Source organism: Cydia splendana, chromosome 27 (assembly GCF_910591565.1).
Source record: "Cydia splendana chromosome 27, ilCydSple1.2, whole genome shotgun sequence".
Taxonomy (NCBI): domain Eukaryota; kingdom Metazoa; phylum Arthropoda; class Insecta; order Lepidoptera; family Tortricidae; genus Cydia; species Cydia splendana.
The window spans coordinates 4609542-4632765 of NC_085986.1; the positions used below are offsets into that span (position 1 = coordinate 4609542).

General features: G+C 34.0%; 1 protein-coding gene across 1 annotated transcript in view; it reads left to right on the plus strand.

Moving 5' to 3' along the window:
- Positions 1-3621: 3621 nt before the first annotated feature.
- Positions 3622-23224, plus strand: part of LOC134803727 (extracellular serine/threonine protein kinase four-jointed) — a 37254-nt gene continuing 17651 nt past the window's right edge. The window contains exon 1 of the mRNA XM_063776541.1: positions 3622-3865. The gene's annotated coding sequence lies outside the window, so the exon portion shown is untranslated. The remainder of the gene's footprint in view (positions 3866-23224) is intronic.

Sequence of the window (23224 nt, forward strand, 5' to 3'; positions counted from 1 at the left end):
CTATTAAATATGTCGGCCAGGCGAACGTTGCACTTTTCTTCGTTAATTTTTGGGGTTATGCATATCAAACAACCATCATATTTATTTAAGAAGTTACAATGCTCCAAGCGTGAAGTGCGGGGCGCTCAACGGCTTGTTGCCCCAAAACACAGTACGTCTGCTTTCCGTGGCAGCTTCCGTTACGCCGCCACGAAGTGTTGGAATAATGTACCACCACCTATTAGAAATTCTACGTCGATAGCAACTTTTAAAAGTAAAATTAAGAAGTATTTACTCGTTCTTTAAACTTCCAACACATGAGCTGATGTACTGTGCTAGATGTTATTATCATTAATTAATGCTTGTATTTCAGTAGTTATTAAGTTTGCTTTATGTTTACAGACACGTATTTTTACTGTCTAATTGTGCAAAGCACATACTATGTACGTATTTACTGTTTTTTGTCTGGCTAATATCATGCTATAGTTTAAACTCACCTTCTCCCACGTGTTAGCTTAGTTTTGTTTTTTAATTTTATTTTATTGTGTTTTTCCATTTTATTGTGTTTTTCTCTCTGGTTGCCCTGAAAACCAGCGCCATGGCTAAGTATATTAGCCATCGGCAAATGCTGAGTGGCATCCATTTTGGTGTTAGTATGTATTAGAATAAGATGTATTTTTAGGTTAAGTTTTATTTTGCACCAAATAAACTTTTTCTATTCTATTCTATTCTATTCTATTCTAATAAACAATAATGTTGCTTTATAATATTATGATTGTAGGGTTGAATAGTTTTTTTTTTATATTATATGTATTTTGTACCTTAGACATTTTTTAGTTTAATCTTAAGATTATTTGAACTGTACTATATGTATTTTAGGAATAAGGACATTGTATACCGTAAACCGGTTGATTGTGACACTCTCTAATCAAATAATATTGTAACATCTGTATACTGACATTGCACAATCTGACAATAAATGATAAATGAAATGAAATGAAAATTTATGGAGCAGCAATGTATTGCGTACACTTATTTGACACATGGAAGATAAGGGTCTAGTATTGTTTAGTTATTAATTATTATCGTTAAGTATTTCCTACATGAGACTGCTTGGCAGCCAAAACCGAATCCTTATTGCGTTTAAAAAAAAAATTATGTTAATAATATTAACTAGCCAAATTAAAGGCAAAGAATTCTTATCGGAAAACAATCATGACAATACTTACCATTTTATTACAACTTTGTCTTGCAACGAACAAATCACACAAAGTTTCATCTCATACTACAATTTTTTTTGAATTCTTGTGAATTTGCCATGAAACCAATGACTCTACTATTAAATTAGCATTACTTATTTTAAATTACTAAGCACTGTAAGGAAGATAGTAAATAATCAACAATCGGTCGACAAGTCAACGTCAATGCCAATCTTCAACCCGATACCTACCACGAAAATAGCTACTTGAATAAAAAGTTTGTTCAAGGAGTATTCACTTCATTCAAAATTAAAGTAAAGTATTAATACAAATGTCTCGTAAATCGGTGTCGATAACTTCCGCACACAATTGCAAGACCATTAATTCTCAGGAACTAGCCGAAATGATTTTAATTTATGGCGAACTGGACGAAGTGGGCGGCGAGCCATAGCTTTACAGGCAGCGATTTCCAGATCGTAGGGTACGTTTACAAACTTATACCAAACTCAGTGTCGGATATTATTGACAGCAGTTAAAAGTTCTGTTATCCGTTGTGACATCACGCCAGTAAGGCCAAGTAGCGATACATTGCTTGCTGAATTATTTTGTATGGAAAAAAAATAGTTCACGAGTTTTTTCTTGCAATATCGGTCCATAGCACTAACGCCTACGTCTGGTTAAAATTTGAGGTAATATTAAAAATACACGCTGTATAGAAATAATCCAAGTACCTATAACTTGACTTTTCAAATGTAGCCTTTAGACAACAAAGCAGGTTTTAAGTTGCAAAAGCTTTCACACCTCTCAGGGTTAGATAAAAAGCCGGATAGAGCTTAAGAGCACACAGGAGCTTATATTATAGGTACCTACCTACATTTAATTTTAATTTACATAATTTCAAATCTATAATACTTGAGAATTATTATCATATTTTGCTATAAGTGTTCAAAATTAACCTGCATTCGAAGTTACCCAAATGCACCATATTATAGAATTCTCTTCTTTTTCAGAAGTCGGTTAAAAATGCAGTCTGTCACCTGGTTTTAGCATATAACTTGATATAACCATAAAACGAATCGATTGACACCCCATTCATCTAGATCGTACGTAATAAAATAAGTACATAGGTAGGTACATATAAATATACGTACATACTTACAGCAATGCCATATTAACTAGAGATGCCACGAATATTCGGCAACTATTCGGTATTCGGCCTATTCGGCCACTTTCCCGAATATTCGAATAGTAGGCAACAATCGGCCGAATACCGAATATCTGTTGTACCTACCGAAAAAGAAAATTTACAAAAAAAAATAACCAAAAACCTAGGTAGGTATATTTAATATTTAATATTTAAAATGTATTCTTGGAAAGTAGCTATACGAAGACACGTTTTTGAGCATTTGTTTATTACAAAATATTTTATTTTTATCATGGGTCTGATTTGATTGACTCTAACTACATTAATTAATTCTGCTCAACATAAAAATATAAATCTTAGCAAACGTTGTGCTTTGTTAGCGAACTATTTTCATAATAATTGTGACATGCGGCATGTCATGCCGAATATTCGGTCGCCGAATATTCGGTATTCGGCCGAGCGAGGGGCCGAATATTCGGTATTCAGTATTCGGCCAAATTCACTATTCGGGGCATCTCTAATAATAACCATACGTCGGAGTTCACCGTAGTCCACTCCATATTTATCTAGGTATTTTTATTAGTACTGAACAAAAACAAAATTTTGGTGCTAATCACTGAGAAAAATACCTCAGTTGTATGGAAATAACCGAAAAAAATGTACCTACTCACAACTAAAGGATGACTCACGCTAGACCGAGCCGGGCCCTGGCCGAGTCGTCCGACTTGTCATTTTCTATGACGGCTGACCGGTGATCACGTGGTGCTTTCCATAGAAAACGAAGCGCGGGTAGCTCCAGCCCGGCCCTGGCCCGGTCCAGCGTGAGTCATCCTTAAGACTAATCTAAGATCTATCCAGCCGAGGCTGCAAAATACCAAAAACTTAAATATAAGTAAAAGTTCTCAGGAAGAAATCGCTTTTCAGCGATAAAACCGCCTGTTGTTTGTGGTGTTGTTGTTTTTTTTCATTCTATATTATTTTCTTCTACAGTAGGTACGCTACACCGATAAAAAACATGCTTATAAATCATGTCGCATATTGCACTACACCGGTTTGCCTATTCAATTATTCAATCAATTAAAAAGCATGATTAATCAATCAATTAATCGGAACATCTCAATTAATTAAATACGAGTAGATTCAGTTGAACAAACCACCCACAACCGTGGACCATATCCAAACACTATAATTTCATAGACTCGGTATCAATGAGCGCCGGGCCATAACTCACGGCCATAAAGATCTATACATCATATAGATCCTCGATCTTTCAAAGAAATCATTGGAAAAAAGTCCAACGAGACTTCCAATGCATGCCATTATACCTGTCCCGTTTTAACGGGAAAGAATCCGAGGGGGAGATAAGGAGGGATATATTTCTTATTCGAGTGGTTGTTCTGAGAAAAGTCAGTCTCGGACTGAGAGTCGAAGGCGACGGTCGTTAAAGTTGAACCAATTTTGTGGGTTTATTTTTCGATTGTTTTTTTTGTGAATATTTGTGACTTGAAGTGTCTGTGTTGTGTGTTCAGGAATTCCTTTTAAGGTTGGTACTTTATATTGATTGGTAGAAATATTGACGACATGTAATTTTTTGTATTTAAGAGGATTCTTTAGGTAATTTGTCATTTTGTCGTGATTATGTGTGTAATGGTATATTTCCGTTAGAAAAGGTAGGTAATGGAAAACAAGTTTTGAAACAATATCATAAGTTGATAACTAGGTTTTGTTGAACAAGGGATACTAACGCTTTTGGGGTTGCTAACCTTTGAGTAGAGAAAAACAAAAATGATGGAAAAAAAAAAAGTTAAAAAACTGCAGTCAAAATAGGTAAATAAATAAAGGTAATTTAAAAAAATGTTCATAATAATATATTTATGTTAATATTCAATTAATTAATTATGAATATGTTCATGGAATGCCGACAAGTATCTAGAGTTAAAAGATGAATAAAAGGTGAATATTTTTCTTACTTTACACGTTTTAACATAATGTCATTAAACATTAGAATAATTTAACTAAAATAAAACTTATTGTCTACTAAATATTCTCCTTTAGGTTAAAATGGTTTAATACACAAACCCAAAACAGTGTTAAAATTATCACCAATATAGCGCAGTAAAAAAAAATTACAACTTATTTTTTGGCCAACCAGTTAATACAAAAGTTAATAGTAACATCATGTAGCGACATATAAAATACATACACAGTAACATCTACATACATGTATAAACTCAACAGCTAATACCTGGGTAGGTGAACAATTACATGATTACATTAGGTACATTAAATGATTACTACAATACAAGTATGTATATGAAATGAAATGAAAAATATTTATTTCGAGCAACTATGGACTCATACCTAGATTTGTTAGTAGACTTACGTTCCTAATGTTAGTACCTAATTAACTATTACAATATATATACACTGCTGGAAACATGCATTTCGCAGCAGTGTCTCATATACGGGCAGTCAAGTCTGTCCGCTATCACACACAGGATAGGGTTGGGGCTGGCCCGCACCCGGCGCACCAGGGATGTGCATCGTTTGCGCATAGTCGCATAAAAGCAGTCCACGCGTGCTTCTGCGAACATCCCTGATGCGCTGCAGAAACGAGGCAGCCCCATCAATACCCGGAACGCGTTGTTGTATTGGATCCGGAGGGCCCCGTAGGCCCGCTGCGTATAGAACCTCCATAGGCTGCACGTATACAGGGAAGTACAGTACGTTTTAAATAAGGTAAGTTTTACCTAGTATAGTCTTTAGATTTAATATTACATTAGGTATACATATTCAAAGAATATTTTTTTTTGTATGAAAAAATCAGGTGACAAAACAAAATCTGAATTTATTCCTTTTATAAATTCCGGCGCTGAATTTCTGATAATTCCAGCCCATATGTCCGCCACCGCCATAGAAGGTTAAAGGATTTCAAAATCAGAATCAGAACTTTACTTTGGTATACCAAAGTAAAGTTCTGATTCTGATGGGATAAAGGGTACATGTACCTACATGCAAAATGGTAAAGGTAGGTACATAAAAATACATATTAAACAAAACAAGTCACAAACAGCAATCAAGCAAAAGTCGTCATGCACATTTACGTAATATTACCATGTCAAAATAAAACAATAACTAGAGTCCAACAAAGTGTGGCAATTTCATGATTAATATCATATTTCTATGACGTTTATAATGCCACTCCCTCTGTTCTATTCATGTCACTGCAAAGTTAGGTTAGACGGACCCTAACAAGCATTTAGTTGAAATAGTAAAAATAAAATAATATATTAGTCTAATGTCCTTTGCGTTTGGGCACAGGAATAGCATTCCACGCATACCGGAATATTACCTGAGGCCTGAGGGCCCACATGCCAGACGGGCTTATCGCTTCAATCAACGATGTCTTCCAGATAACCTTTTGGTAGCAAAAAATAAAGGAATTAGGGGGGTAATGTATTAACGACGCGTGTTATTTGTATGTATTCTAGTTTTAGCCGACTGGAGAAAGGAAAGGAATGTTTTAGGACCGATTGTTATTTTGTTGTTGCATTTTTTGATAAATTTGGTGATTAGATAAAGTTCCCTATTCTCTACAATATGAGCGTAATTTTATCGTATGTCCTGAATATCTTATATTTATATCTTCCGCTGAGTTACCAAAACTTATTACCGAAAAGGTTTTTACGTAACTCAACGGAAATTAATATGAATTTCGTATTGATTCCACCCAGAGCTCTTCAAACTAGCCAAATTTTATCCAAATCTAACGGGAAAAAAGTCGTACAACGGGAGTTAATCGCGTATTTAAATTTTAATACTTACCTCCGACGTTTCGAGGATGGCGTTGTCCCCGTGGTGTTGGAGAAGAAAAAAATTGTAAGTAAAAATCGTGAAAATTTAAAGCAGTGGAAAAAGAATCGGCAGCAAAATGTGTTAAAGTTTTAGCCGACTGGAAAGAGGGAGAGGAATATAATGTTTTAGGGAGTATGTATAGAGTTAGACCAAGAAAACTCTGCAGCGATTTTGATAGCCCACGCAGTGCAAGTGTTATTTATACGTCATTAAACTTCATGGAAGTTTGACGTTTAAAATAACACTTACACTGCGTGGGCTATCAACATCGCTGATGCAGACTTTTCTTGGTCTAAATTTATGTGTCTCTAGATTATTTTGACACGCTCCGAATTCCGTTTACAGTATTCTAGTTGTCACCAAATATTAACGTTTTAATCGTAAAAAAATCGTAGTAGTTTTCGATTCGACTAAAACGAAGTAAATACTTACATAATAGGTAGACAAGAAGACAGAAAAAACGGGGTAGGTAGCTATATAAATATTCTACATATTTCTGCTCATAGTCTAATAAAACATGGTCTTCCATTCCCAGAGTGACACGGGCCTACGTCACAACAACATGGCCGCTATATATAGCGCTATCGCATATTATCATATAGCGCTGTCGCATGATGACGTAGGCCCGTGTCAGTTAGGTGACCTAGAAAAGACGGGAATGGAGTACCAGGCGGAGTATATTATTATACCATGTTTCTGCTGTTGTCCGAAAAATAATGGAACAAACTTATGGAACACTCCTGGTAGGTACATAATAACTAATAACAAAAAAATAACGGGGTTACTAAATAATCATTCTGACTATTTTCATTCAGGTGAAAAAATCATTGAGGTGGCTTAAGTTTGTGCAGTGTAAAGTTTGTAAGACTGTACAGTCCAGACCGAAACTGCATTCCTTGTACAGTCATCTAGTTGAGCCGTTGCTCACATTCGCAGACGTTTCGTAACTGTAACTCGTACAATAATGCAATGATTCTAAATCGGCAAAGCACATTGATTTATATTTTACGATTGACATAATATTTTGTACTGGCATTGATATCTATTGCTTTGTTGCGTGTCAGTGGCGCCGCCCTGGCGGGTATGGGACAAATAAAGTAGCTATACTTGGCTATACCAAAGACATATGTAACTTCGTATAAGACGAATAAAGTCTAAGGAAAAAACGTGCCTCGGAATTCAAGTAAAAGTCATTCTCGAATAGATGGCGCACACACCTTTAGCCTATCCTCGGCTAGATGGCGTGACGACACCGTTTCATATTTAACAATTTTAACACATAGATATCAGTGAATGACCATGCATCAAAATGATATAAAAATAATAAAATCATTTATCCATATATATACATTTTTTGATAACTTTATACGTTTTCATTTTGAGTTTTAGTCGTGTGTCGATAGATGGCAGTAAATTTACAGTGACTACAAAATTTACAATGACAGGACCCCTCTATACTATCTATTCTTTTTGGCTATACCTAGTCTGTATCTTTAAACTGGAAATCGTAATTAAATTCCAAAAAAAGTAAGACAATGTTGCCACTGCAATAATTTGTTTGTAAAATAGTAAATTCCTTTTTATAAATGAACACGCTAAGATAATTTATTTATAGGTAATTTTACTCCTACGATTTACAACAGTACTTTTATTTACTTATTTTTACATAAATACAAGACGCGCTAGTAAAAAGTGGCAACATTGTCTTACTTTTTTTGGACTTTAATTACGATTTTCAGTTTAGGTACCTATTTAAATAAAAGTAAACAAACAATTTGTAAATTTTCGGGTAGTTATAACATTTACTGGTTAACCTACCAAATACAAAACCGTCTGACTCAGTTTTTGGTAAGAGTTTCTGGTATGAAACTACCACCTACACCTTTTGAAGGACACTTTTTGATACATGGAGATTGTATTCCTTACCTACCTCCATTATCCATAAGTAACGCAGTTGACATCCGAATGTCACCTTTATGTCACAGAATCGGATTCATGTTGTTACCACGCTCTGAATAAAGCCCCTGGGTGCATAGCCAACGTGCCGATCGTTAACGGTCGGTAGTTGGTCGGTAGCGTACGAAACGCAACTGTCACTGTCGCAATAATATTAAAGATTGATAGAGAGACACAGAACGTTTCGTTATCGTAACGTAAGCGATTGACATCTTGGCTAGGCACCCTGACTTATAGTTAAATATCAACGAGCTAAAAAAACAAGTACATAACTCGACTAATCGATAATCACGATTTCGGCGCGGTCAAAAGGCAAAGGTACGTAACGCAGAAAAAACGGAAATCGTGTCTTTCTTTTCGTGTCAGAGTGTCTTTTGTGTCACAAATGGTTTCGTGACCCGGTGACGCTTCGGCTCACGATATGACGCGATGTGACGCCTGGTCGGTGAGAAAATCAGATGACCTTTTGGTTTTTGGTGGGTGGCGAATAGACACGATTTTGGTGGTGACCGGAACTGATTATTTGTATTTTTACATGAATAGTGAAAAAATGTTTCTTCGAAAATGGGACAAATTAGTAAAACATCCATAAATAAATAAAATACATGAATAACATTGTAGTATAAAATATATAAAATGAATACTAGCATAAGTACATAAATATAATTTTTATGCCAATTCGTATTTAACCTAACTAGTCATATTGACAATAATATGTGAATTTTAGCAGCTTTTAACAAACGGTTTTTATATAGGATGTCCCAAACCGCGTTGACAAAAAAAAGTTTTTTTTTTCTTACACATCTTTTACAAAAAATTATAAAAATTAAAACTACAATCATTTATCTGAAAAAATCATATTATCATAAAATATTCACCCTTAGCTTTGATACACAAACGCTAACGTTTGCTAAAATTATCATCAATACGCCGCAGAAACAGTTGTTATAGTATCTACCTGTATTCATTGCCATCAAGGTGCGAAAATGCACAAAAATAAAATCCTAAAACTATAGATACCTTCTACAGCTCTGTCAAATTAAAAAAAAATCCTCAGTCACCCCGTTGACCACGAACGCTGTAAAGGGATCGGGATATATTTTAAATTCATAATACGCGATATAATCCGTCTAAATAGTTTTATTTCATGAATACTGAGGGAAGTAGTGTCATAAGGTGCAAATTTTGGTATCGGATTAATTCACTTAGCACAGATGTCATATACGTAAAGCTAAGCTATTTGAGCCCGGTAGACATCCGCCACCCCCTGGCAGGTAGGCAGGGGGGCAGTCAAAGTAATTTGTAATGGATCAACTCCTTTTTAACCACGTTAGAGGATGAATTTTTAAAAACGCTGAAATTACTTTTCTTGTATTCTAGTAATATGCACATATAAAAAGTTTCAAGCCCCACACTCGAAAAATTTTTTGATCTCCATACAAATTTTCAACCCCTATTTCGCCACCTTAGGGGATGAATTTTCAAAAACGCTGAAATTAGTTTTCTTGTATTTTAATACTTCATTCATTCAATTTCAAACTTATACATACATCTTTACACTTTTAACATCTTTTAACTTAGCTTATAATAAAACATGAACCCAATACAAACTTTCATCCCCTTTTTAACCCCCTTAGGGGTTGGATTTTTAAAATCTCTTCTTATCTCTTGTACACATTATAAATGTAACCTGGTGTGCAAATTTCAACTTTCTAGCATTTCTAGTTTCGGCTGATAATAGCAATAGTTGAATATAGCACACCGGTTTTGATTTATTCGTCAATATTTTTATTTTTTTCTATTAAACTGTACATCAAAGGTCTCAAAAATGAATTCCTCATGCCCGCTTTATCTGGAATTGATACCAAACTCGAGGTGGTAGGTAAATAGAAGCCGATATGCGGCGTGTAACTTTGGATGCCCCCCTGCCTACCCACCAGGGTGTGGCGGATGGCTACCGGGCTGGATTGGTTTAGCTTTACGTATACTACATCTGTGCCAAGTGAATTCATCCGATACCAAAATTTGCACGTCCCATACATTTGGTGACACTACTTCCGTCACTATGAATAAGACAATCTATCTATCTAAAAATTTCCCCTCCCATAGAAAATAGACCAGACAAAATGTATGAAACAGTCAAATTTTTTTTTTTCTGGATTTCGTGGTTGGTCTCATAGTAAAAGTTGCTCAGTGTAATCCAAAAACCTCCCTAGCAACGGGAATGCACTTATTTTTTGGCCACCCTGTATACATATATAAAAATATTGCCCTTGGTCACGGCATCACGCGTGAACGGGTGGAACATTTTCGCTATTTCTTTGTTTGTTGTTTTGTTTTGTCAGGAGAAGCTTCTTATGAAAGAAAAAATTAAAAAAGTGCAAATAAAGTTGCCGGGTCATCTAGTATTATATAGATTCCTTTTTCACACAAAACATTATAATCTTCATCATTCTGCAAAAATCACTCTAACCTTAACACTAAATTATCACGAGGCAAAGTGGTCGGGCCGGTTCATGCATTATTTAACTAAGATTTATATGTTTTAGACAAACTATTGATCGCAGATTTATGTTAAAACACTTTTTTTATATGAAATAACTAATGTAAGTAGGTAGGTATTAGTTTTAATTATACAGTCAAAATTAAAAGCGTAAAATCACTACACCATATAAAACAAAGTCATCCGCCGCGTCTGTCTGTTTATGTGTTTGTATGTTTGCGATAAACTCAAAAACTACTGAACGGATTTTCATGCGGTTTTCACCTATCAATAGCTATATAGACGTGATAACGACATACATTGATGAACACCGGTAGCATGCACGAAAAAGTGTCACGTTGTGGAAAGATCTCCATGGTAACGTTATGGACAGATCTCCATGGTAAGGTTACGTAATGTAATGGTAATGTTTTCTTATGACGTTATCACGCAAAATTATCGTCCGTAAACCGACTTTACAACCGACAACCATTTTTTTTTAGGAAGTTTTAGGTGCATACTTTGTTAGACCGTGCGAAGCCGGGACAGGTCGCTAGTACATAATAAAACTAATAAATTAGCAATACTCAGAGAAAATTCAACTTAAAGTAACTACAACTTTCTGTAAAAAAATTAAACTGTAGGCTGTACTCCCCATACTGACCAACATTTGTTCAGCTACTTTTAAAAATAACTTGTGGTTTGATTTTTATTACACTTTAAAGTTTATTCTAAGACGCAATGTATTGCGAATTTTGTTATGTTTAAGGCGTGACAAGCAACGTCAATCACAATAATATGGCGTGGCAATGGCGTCCATTGAAGATAATATTTATTTTGTATGAAAAATAGGGAGTCTAAATACTGCATAATTTTTAAAAGTTGTTGAACAAAAGTGTCACCGTTTGAGGAGTACAATCTATGTTTTAATTCTTTGCTCGTGTTACAGGCCACACCGTGTATAAAAAATCATGGGCATAAATGTCTTCATAAGTATCAAAACATATTACTTACCCATTGTGTAAAGTCTTAACTTAACAAACGGTTTTCTAACGACTCATACAAAATGTATGTATGTAAACAGAATATATGGCGCGGAAACAGACGCAGATAAATCTGACAGACGGACAAATTCAAACGTCTTGTATTTATTGCCTTAACCAGTTCCTATCTGTTAGAGACATATAATAAATAAAGACTGTTACGGCTCGGCCACGACATCGAGCGACTTGCGACGGCGGGAGGGATAACCATAGGTTGGAGCGAAAGGTCCGATCGCTGTGTCACGCTCCAACTTATGGTTATCGCTCCCGCCGTCGCAAGTCGCTCGATGTCGTGGCCGAGCCGTTAGGGCTCATTTAAATTAAACGGTGCGAGAACTCGCATGCGAGTTTCATTACATTGCGTATTTTGATCGGTCGGTTGAATTGGACGTAACCAACAGTCCGCAATGTAACTAATAGCATGCGAGTTCGCGCGCCGTCTAAATAAGCTCTTAGGATGACTTACGTTAACAGGGTCCGGACCTAGGCTTCTGGCATTTCGTTTACTATGACGGATCATCGGTGATCACGTGATGATTTATATATAAAAGTAAAGTGTCGAACGCTTGAACCCGTTCTAGTCATTTCAAACCGTCCCATGAAAAAAGAACTAGTGGCTCTGTGAGCTGTAGACCGCGTGAATCTCCATGGCTCCCCCATTATAAAAAATTATAATACATATCTAATTTACTCACAAAATTTCACGATAATCGGTTAAGAAATTAAACCTGTAGAGCAGAACAGTCGGACAGACAGAAATTTGAAAGTACTTTTGCATTTGTCCAAGCTGAAACGGAGACACTTCGCCCACTCAGTCATAATTAATCATAAAACAAATTTGGATACGCCACAAAAGCGTTTTGACACGTAATCTTTGCAAGTATATTGCACTCCTTTCTTATGCCATATTAAGGAAAAAAAACCGGGCAAGTGCGAGTCGGACTCGCGCACGAAGGGTTCCGTACCATAATGAAAAAAAAACGGAAAAAAAATGCAAAAAAAAAACGGTCACCCATCCAAGTACTGACCACGCCCGACGTTGCTTAACTTTGGTCAAAAATCACGTTTGTTGTATGGGAGCCCCATTTAAATCTTTATTTTATTCTGTTTTTAGTATTTGTTGTTATAGCGGCAACAGAAATACATCATCTGTGAAAATTTCAACTGTCTAGCTATCACGGTTCGTGAGATACAGCCTGGTGACAGACGGACGGACGGACGGACGGACGGACGGACAGCGAAGTCTTAGTAATAGGGTCCCGTTTTACCTTTTGGGTACGGAACCCTAAAAATGCTACACGAATGTTTGTTGAAATTCGAAAACACACCTCAAAATAATTAGGAAGCTTAGCACATGTATACTGATAATTATTAACGCTGTGATGTCTGTAAATTGTTAGTCTTTCTTTTTTACATGTCTGTGCTATCTACTAATAATATGATACGTTGGTATGAAACATGTCTGTTTTGAGCATAGCTCATTTTAGTGATTTATTCCTTAAATGAAGTAAGGTATGGCTCACTTAGCGCTTAGATATATTAAATATTTGCCTTTTTCTTTGTCAGGGATCATCTTACACAAATATTATCTGAACAACTCCGTATCGGATCTGATTATACTCTGTATCTTTAGGTACTTAAATAAAAGTAAACAAATAATTTGTACATTTTCGGGTAGTTATAACATTTATTGGTTAACCAACCAAATACAAAACCACCTGGATCTGTCACTGAACGACCTGACTGTAACCTACATTATTTGATTATGTAATGTTTTCATCTACCCTCAACTGGCTTAACGAGCCATTTGAGGGTAGATTTTGTTTACTTTTATTTAAATACCTAAAGATACAGAGTATAGGGTTAATATCAAATGCCAACTCATGGTAGCCGTGCTTACCTGTGTAATATGAGTCATCTTAATCTCTATAATCATACATAAAACAAGCCTGCATAATAACTTTTACACCAAAGACGCAACACGCCGGCGACAGAATTAAAACGGCCGTAAATGCAAATCGGTATTAATTTTACTGCGTGCTTATTAATTTTACCTCTTCATTTACCGACTGGAAAAAGACGATTGCCATCTTAATGTGTTTACTTTAATTTGTAAAACGGAATCGGACATTAAAACCTTGATGATATGAAATGCCGTTATATCATTCCGTTTTTAAGCCACGTGATCTTTATTTATTTAAAATTTGCGTTTAATTTAATTAAAACATTTAAATATGTATTAAATACAAGTATTATATTGAATATTGTAAGCAAATATTATCTATTGTTTTTTTATTACATTTTCACAACTTAAAATTAAAATACTTTTTTTTATTAAATAAATTAATATGTACCTAAATATACAGTACAAAAATTAAATTAACCTATAAATTAAGAAACCAATCATAAGAAATTATTATTTGTGTAATATACAGGTTGTTTTTAGCTAGCTTTTAGGCATACAATTGAAATTAAGCTCTCATTTTAAAACAACATGTTTTAATAACATGAAACTTGGCATAAATATTAATGTAACAAATATCTGTCTGGTACTAGTTTTCGTTGCAATAAATTGTTATATACAAAAAGAATAAAGGATTTTGGGAGGCTTTTTGGCGGCTGGTACGAGTAAATCTTAAATGAATTGGTATGGATTGAATTGGCATTGCTTATGTTTACCGCTAACTTATCAGGAAATTTATACATTTGTTTCCCAACTTGTAGTTTTTTTTTCAAAAATTCGACCACCTCACAAGTTTAATCTAAACATCCAGCAACGCAAAACTATTCTAACCTACCAAAACTATGCATTAAAAACCGAAACACATCCAAACAAGAAGGAATTAAAATTCCAAAACCGACTAAAACTGCCATCAATTAAAAAATAATAAAAGGCGTCTTCTCAGAAGGAATACTCCATGTAATACAAAGGGATTCCTGAGTCATTAGTTACTTTGTGTAGGTTTTTGCGAAAAGGAATTCGGAGTTTGAGATACGCAGTCTATGCGTCTTTTAGGAAGGACAGTCACCCGCAATAATATGTTACTCTTCGAAGGCTGAATATGTGACACGCTCATATGGCTCTACAAATAAGATCAAGTGAGATATTCTTGCGGCCTTCGTTGTGTAATATATTATGGCTACAAATATAATGACCACCAAAAAATACTTTGGTACCCTAAATAAAAAAATCATGCTTACCAAAAAAAATTACTGAACACCAAAAAAATAAGGCCTAAAAATACAAAAGTACCACCACTTTAATTACGACTGCACTTCAAATTGTATTCAAATACCAAATATATTGAATGATCACCAAAAATCATTAATGATCACCAAATCTTGAAGACCAAATTAATGCGATATTTTCACCTAAATAAACCACTATGATTACCAAAAAATGTATACATATTACCAAATAAAGTAAACTGATGCCAAAATTACTAGCCCCTCCCGCTCAACCCCCCGTAGCCCGCACCGCATACCTACCTAACCTAATCTACTTTTCTAGTAGCATTTCGTTATGCTACTAGAATAGTAAGTTAAACTGCTATCAGTTAAGTGGGTTAGGTTAGGTTAGCACTGCGACCCTTACAGAAACGAAATGGTACTAGAAAAGTAGGTTAGGTTAAGTTTCAACTGCTACCCATACAGATACGAAACGCTACTAGAAAAGTGGGTTAGGTTAGGTTTGAACTGCGACCCTCACAGAAAAGAAATGCTACTAGAAAAGTGGGTTAGGTTAGGTTTGAACTGCGACCCATACAGAAACGAAATGCTACTAGAAAAGTGGGTTAGGTTAGGTTTGAACTGCGACCCTTGCAGAAAAGAAATGCTACTAGAAAAGTGGGTTGGGTTAGGTTTGAACTGCGACCCTTACAGAAACAAAATGCTACTAGAAAAGTGGGTTAGGTTAGGTTAGAACTGCGACTGTTACAGAAATAAAATGCTACTAGAAAAAGGTGACGAAGTGGATTAATTAATTTAATAGGATAACGATATATTAAATGATTGCACATTTTTAATTAAAATGTGGTTACAATTTTGTGATCATTTACTATTTTTGCGTTTACAATGATTATTTTGGAGCCATTTGCTTTAATAGGATAGCAAGATTTAAAAATTTGGTTATCATTTTACATTAAAATGGAGTTCTAATTTTGGTTGTCATTTACTATTTTTGGGTTTACAATGATTATTTTGGTGTCATTTTCTTTAATAGGATAGCAAGATGTAAAAATTTGGTTATCATTTCACATTAAAATGGGGATTGAAATTTGGTAATCATTGACTATTTTTGGGTTAATAATGATTATTTTGGTGTCATTTCCTTTAAAAGGATAGTAAAATGTAATAAAATTGGTAATCATTTCACATTAAAATGGTGTTATAATTTTGGTGATCATTCATGATTTTAGGGTGGTAAAATAGATTTTTTTGGTATTAAATTTTACTAAATCTGGTGATCAGTTAAATAGCAGCCATATATTATTGCAGGTGACAGGAACCGTTTAAGTGCATATTCGGTATTGTGTTCTGATTCGGAAAAAGTAGAAGAAATATTCTTGTGACGCGAAATAATATTTTTTAAACAATACCTACACAGAACAATATTTTTTTACGTCAGAAATGTTTTTTTCAATTTTTTCCTAATCAGAACACGATACCGAATATGCCCTTAACGGTTCCCCACTATTTTTGTTACACCTTGTATGTACTTATTTATATTATATGTTTCGGTACTTTCGGTATACTACCTACGGCTGATAGAGATGTAATGCATAATTGTTTTCCTTTGTATTTTCTCGGAAACGTACGAACGTGTCTTCCTATTTCTGTCAGTCTCGGTACAAAAAGTATACTGATGTTGACTGAAGTAGCATGAAAAATACGATAGTTTCCGATAAAATACGATGGAAAACATTTATTATGCACCTGTAAGTTAACCATTAGTAAAGTTACAGGCAAGTTAATATAGTTACGCATGTCTCGATAGAGCCTCGACCGGTCCCGATAGGATCTGGGCCCGAAATTCCATGTTCGTACACTTGCTGAGGAGTCGAACGCTTGTTAGAACCAGTGTAAGAACGAATGAATGAACGAATGGTAAGTTAATATAGTCACAAGAATGAACGAATGATTGAACGAATGGTAAGTTAATATAGTTACGCATGTCGGTTCGATAGAGTAGGCTGGACCGGTCCCGATAGCATCTGGGCCCGAAATTCCACGTTCATACACTTGCTGAGAAGTCGAATGCTAGTTAGAACCAAGTGTAAGAATAAGAATGAATGATTGAACGAATGCTTAGTTAATATAGTTACGCATGTTGTCGGTCCGATAGAGGCTGGACCGGTCCCGATAGGATCTGGACCCGAAATTTCATGTTGCTACACTTGTACACAGAGATGAACGGTTGTTAGAACCAGTGTAAGAATGAATGATTGAATGAATGGCAAGTTAATATAGTTACGCATGTCGGGCGACTCAATTGTTCTGTAGGTTTTGGGAATCATAGCCAGGGAGGGATAGCAGACGCCGTATATTAATAAATATTATAGGACAAAACAAAAACCGATCTACAGGTCAATTCGAGTTCTAATTGCATAATCCATTTATTTCCGATGTCACTGACAGATCAATCATATCGGCAATTGATCGAATAACTAAAACTCGAATTGTCCTGCTAGTCCCACAGTAAGCTCTATAGGGCTTTATTTAACTCAAAAAACATTAATATTTCTGATAAACACACATATATGATATAACCCAAGCTGCATAGATCCATTGTTAGAGTACCTCGGTATTATTTATAGGGCTAGAGTGTCTTATTTGAAATTTTTGTAATATTTATTATTTTATTTTATTTAATAACATTATTTGATCATGTAATGTTTTCATCTACCCTCAATTTGCTTAAGGAGCCATTTGAGGGTAGATTTTGTTTACTTTTATTTAAATACCTAAAGATACAGACTATAGGATAGGAGGCCATTAAATAATATAGGATTGAGGATGAAAAATAGGACAAAGTGTAAAGGGAAAGTAGCACGCTGGCCTAATAAACAAAAATAAGGTTGACCTACTAAATGTTTTAGGAACTAATTAACCTTTTTTGGTAGCGCATAGGTCACATTCATCCATATATCATTTTGGCATTTCTAGGGAATAAATCAAATGTAACAGAGTCGATGTATATGCAGTATAATTATCTATGTGGCACCGACTTCAAACATATCATTTGCTAACGCAACGCAAATAAGAAAAAATATTATGTATTTATTTTATAATTTTAAGTAGGTTTTTCTTTTTATAAAGGTAGGTATACAATATTTTTTTTATTTTTCTGAAATCCACCTTCTTTAATTTTGGGTTTGATATCTAATGTTGGGTCACCGGTATAAAAATTCTTTCATTCAATTTGATAAGCAAATCAATAAAAAAAGCAAAGTTAAAGTGATTTATCGAAGGTCGACATTGTTCAGATGTTTTACAATGTATTTCAACTACTTACAATTTCCACGAATTATTAAAAAGAACATGGCTTGGATAAGGTTTTTTTAGTTTTTATGTGCATATACCAAGTAATTTTATTTGTAACCTTTACTTGACTTTAACGTTTTTTGGTGCAAATGACTTTGACATTTACGAAGTTTATGTTTAATATGCTATAAAAAATGCTCATTCAAAATGCGAAACGGTTGTTTTGGTTTTTGTAATATATAAGTGCAATTGCAATAAAAATAAAACACAAAACAAAACAAACAAAAACAAATAAAGTAAAACGAGAGATTATATTATAATGATTAATACAACATGTAGTTTTTTTTTTAATACATGTAGGTAGGTACTTAATTTTTTAAATCTTTATTTATTTATTTGACAATATTTTACGCTCAAATTTGCTCTCGCAAAAATAAAAAACTTAAGTACCTACTTTGCTAAGTTTGAAACAGTTAAAATTTTTAATATCTTTAGTTATTTATCATCAAGCAACGAATCTATATATAATTAAAATAAATTAGTTGATAATCAAATTAAAAACTAAACTAATCTAAATTAAAATATATTTCAATAAGGCCCCCGCGGCATGGTGCCAAAGATGCTGGCAGCATTCCCTCGCTGATTGGCAATACAAATGCGCTGCGAGAGAAAGCATAATATCGATGAGCTTTTGCATAGTTAATATCTTTAGCTAGTTTGAAAAAATGCATTTGTATAAGTTTACTTTTTTCTTTAATTCCATTGCGTAACAAAACAGTCATATATTTTTACAACCAAATAAAAATTGTAAATCATTTAAATCAATCTAAACCTAATTTCTAAATTCAGACATAAAATTTTATGACAGTATCTTTATTTATTATTTAAATGAGCATGCGGACGGTACCGGCGCGAGTATCACTGAAGTGCGCTGCGCTGCTGTCGGTACTCGCTTTTTGAAGGCTACTAATGTGTGTATATTTTTGTGTTTCACGCCCGGGCTACACTGAGTGATTTTAAGTTTGTTTAATTATTAATGGGAGTTGATTTATTTCTTAATACAATGATAAAATGTAGCCCATGGCATACATTCGTATAGATTAGTGTAATAGTAGTTTATGTGACTGCTACATAATGCCTAATTATGTACAGTTACATACACTACTTTATCTAAACACATACTTAAAACTAACTAAAAGATAAACTGTACGTCAAATGGCGGTGAATGAAAACTTTTTTCACGCATGTCACACATCCGTAGTTTTTTTTAATTCCTAGACAAAAGAATGAAGTCCCTATTCTCATGTCACTCGAGATCAAATATCGTGCTTTATATTTAAAAAACATACTAAATTGACGTTTCGTATCGATAACTGTTTTAATATCTATGGATACTAGAATAGAGACCTACTTGAGTTTTGACTGCTGTTCCAAATTTAAACTGTAGATGGTCAAGCAAATCTTGTCAGTAGAAAAAGGCGCGAAATTCAAATTTTCTATGAGACGCTATCCCTTCGCGCCTACATTTTTCAAATTTGCCGCCTTTTTCTACTGACAAGATCTGCTTGACCAAGTATAATAACCTACAAAAATCTATAACGTTATGTACATTAAAGTACAAATTTTCCTACTACCACAGATAAGAAAGTTCTCATAGTAAAATTGGTTGTAATAAAGCTTGTAATTTCCTACGGTTTCTGAACGCATTATAGAGCACTAATGACATGTGTGTAGATAAAATAATTTATATTGTAATTTCATATTATGAAAGAAAAACAAAGAAATAAATAAATAAATCTAAATCTACCTTATATGTGGTCCGCTAGTTTTTGAATTGAGCACGAAATATTTTTGTTATTACCACGTTGGTGAACATGCGTACGGCTCACCTGATACGAAGCGGCCTCCGCAGCCAATGGCCACATGAAACCATGAGTTCAAGTTCAACAAATAAATATACAGTTGTTTTAATAACAAAACTTCCGTGAGACACCGACATATTAAATATATTAAAAACGGGTCACTCGCGTATTTTAAGTCGAAAAACGCTTGACATTGTTCACTCCGTACCGAGGAGTGTCATCAGGAGGAAATATACAGTTGAACATTCTTCTGAAATTCTACGTGTTGACGTTGTCGAGTAAGTTTGCGGTGTTCCACTTACGAAAAATTTGCGTCAATCCTTGCAAATAACATAGTCTAATAAAACATGGTTTTCTCTTCCCAGAGTGACACAAGCCTACGTCACAATAACAGTGCCACTTTATATAGCGCTATAGCATATTATCATATAGCGCTGTCGCATGATGATGTAGGCTTGTGTCAGTCATGTAACCACGAAGACGGGAAGAGAGTACCAGGCGGAGTATATTATTATACCATGCAACGAACTAATCTCCGCCTTCTCTACAGACAACCAAGTAGGAATAGTAGGATGTATTTAGGATTCCTTATACTAGTGCAAATGTGCTACTGCTACTGTTCCATTGTAGACTATTGTGGTTATTCAGCCAACCGATCAAATAGGTATCGCAAAGTTAATAGAACTTTCATGTGAGATCTTGCACCAGGGTGGATTTCAAAATCCTGCGAAAACTTATGGTTCGGTCTTTATAAAAAAAACTAGTAGGTTGTGCGAGTTGCAACTTTTTTATATGTTTTTAAGAACTATTATCTTCATGTTCCTTCAATTACCATCTCCAATAACTTAATAGTTTTTTTTATATAAAATGTTTTATGTGTCTAAAATCATCACCGTCTACCGGAAAAATCTGAACCTTATTGTTTGCAGTGAAAATTATAGCATACCTATCGTACGATTGCGATTTTTCTTTTACTTATATCTTTTCCATGTTGTTGTTTAACACATGGGAAAATATGCAATAATTCCTTCACCGAGAAAGTACATTTAAAAATATTTAAAATTTTGTCACGAATATTCGTCAACACCGTCATGGTAATGTCAATGTGAGCTTATCTCCGTGTATGAACAACGAAATACCGCTAAAGGTCCTTGCCCTATTTTTCACTTTAATATAGAATGCCAAAAATGATTTCACTATAAAGTCACATCATTGAATCGTGAGAAATATTACGAACAAATTTGTAAAACGTAGTTTGTCACAACAGAGCATCATCACCGTTATGCTTTGGTTTAAAAAAGTTACAAATGATATATTAGAAATAATTATTGAAATGAATGGCAAACTACATGAAGTTTATTGTGTAGCATAGACATTAACTACTATTATTCGTATTCTAGAAATAAAAACAAGAAACTCTCAAATCGTCAATACCATACCCATCATCACCGGGAAAAAATGACGACCGGTGATGATTTCATGTGTATGGTGATGACGGTTCTCAGAAACTTTTCTAGTTATTTTGCTATAATTCATTATGAAATTAAGCTGTATGTTTGAAAAACGTTCTCTATGTCTTCTAACACTATATAATGTCTACCTTATAAATGTAGAAGAAGATATGACTATTTTTTTCACACTAGAGGATGGTTAGTTTTAAATAACATTTTGACTGAAGTAGGCAAAATTTAGGTCACTTAGAACTTAGAACATACAAATGTTTATTTTTTATTATCTAATAATGTAAATCGTGCAACTTAGAGTCTGTAATTGCATGTTAGTCGTGTTAAAACAAAGTATTTAAACAAGCAACATATATTAAGTTTTAAGCGACCATAGGCTACGGTACTGGCTCACTATCGTAATGGCCTTATGTTTTTTGATAATATTATATTAATTGATGTATATAATTACAGCAATTAATAATTATACCATTGGGTAGTCACCGGACCCAATACCTAACATTTTGTAACTTATGACATGCATTACAAGTAGGGGTCTTGCAACTTATAAAACACTGATTATATATTAATGTTTAGCTATTAAACAATATATATATGGATTTAAATCATTATAGCTATTTTTAAAGTTAATTTATAAAACAACAAAAATACAAACTTATGCAATGAATCAAATTATCAAAAAAAAAGTAATATATCATAAAAATTAAGCTCACTGGTAAGCCAGCAATTTTATAATATGATATAAATACCAAGTTATGCAGTAGATAAAAGAAGATGCGGGTTTAAACTGATAATAAGAGTACAATATTGTTAATATGATTTAACATTGAAAAAACCCAAAAAAATAAATGAATACATAAATTGCCTATTTCGGAATATAAATTATTTAAAATTATACAATAAAAATACTTATTCTATATTTATTTATATGAATAAAATGTATTTTTTATAATTTTCTAAAAATAATTTATGTAGCTAGTCTTATGTTCAAAAACATGTTATTTGTAATGTTTATTAAAGCTCTAAAGCCTTACAATTAAAAAAAGTTTTTGTTTTTTTAATACGTTTTGAATACATATATAAATTAGTTCCCAAATCGTCATTACCGTACATGCAGTGTCATTACCGTCTATAAAAGAGTCATTACCATACCATGATTGTCATCACCATCTTGCGTTTTTATTTTCCGAAAGCGATAACTTCAAATATAAGCCACAAATGATTGTATAAATACCATAAATATCCTCAATATACAGCCCCCTATTACTTTACCCAGCTAGAATCGTGTTAAATTAAACATTTAAAAAAAATATTTTTTTGTATGGTGAAATTGTTGGTGATGAAATCCACCCACCATCTACATGAGTGCTTAATGTCACATCTCCCACTGTGTCCCGACCATGTGCCCGCGCCACACTTATCTCCTCTGGGATCGCCCTTTTTTACAACACCGCCGCCCAAAATTTCCGAAACTGTTATATTTTCGCGAGAGCCCTTATTTAATCATATTTCAAGTTTAACTTTTCGGTATCGCACGGGAATCTGGTAATTTTATTACGCATTTCAACTGGAGCTCAAGCCGTTATTATATGTAATAAATAAATTAAATTACTTTCAAGTTTAAAATACTAAACGGATATTATAACAACGCGCACTCATTGATATAACTAAATAATCAAACAAAATTAGGTAAGTAACTCAGTAGATAAAATAATAGCATAAAAGATATCAACGCACTTTTTATTCATTAATAGTAGC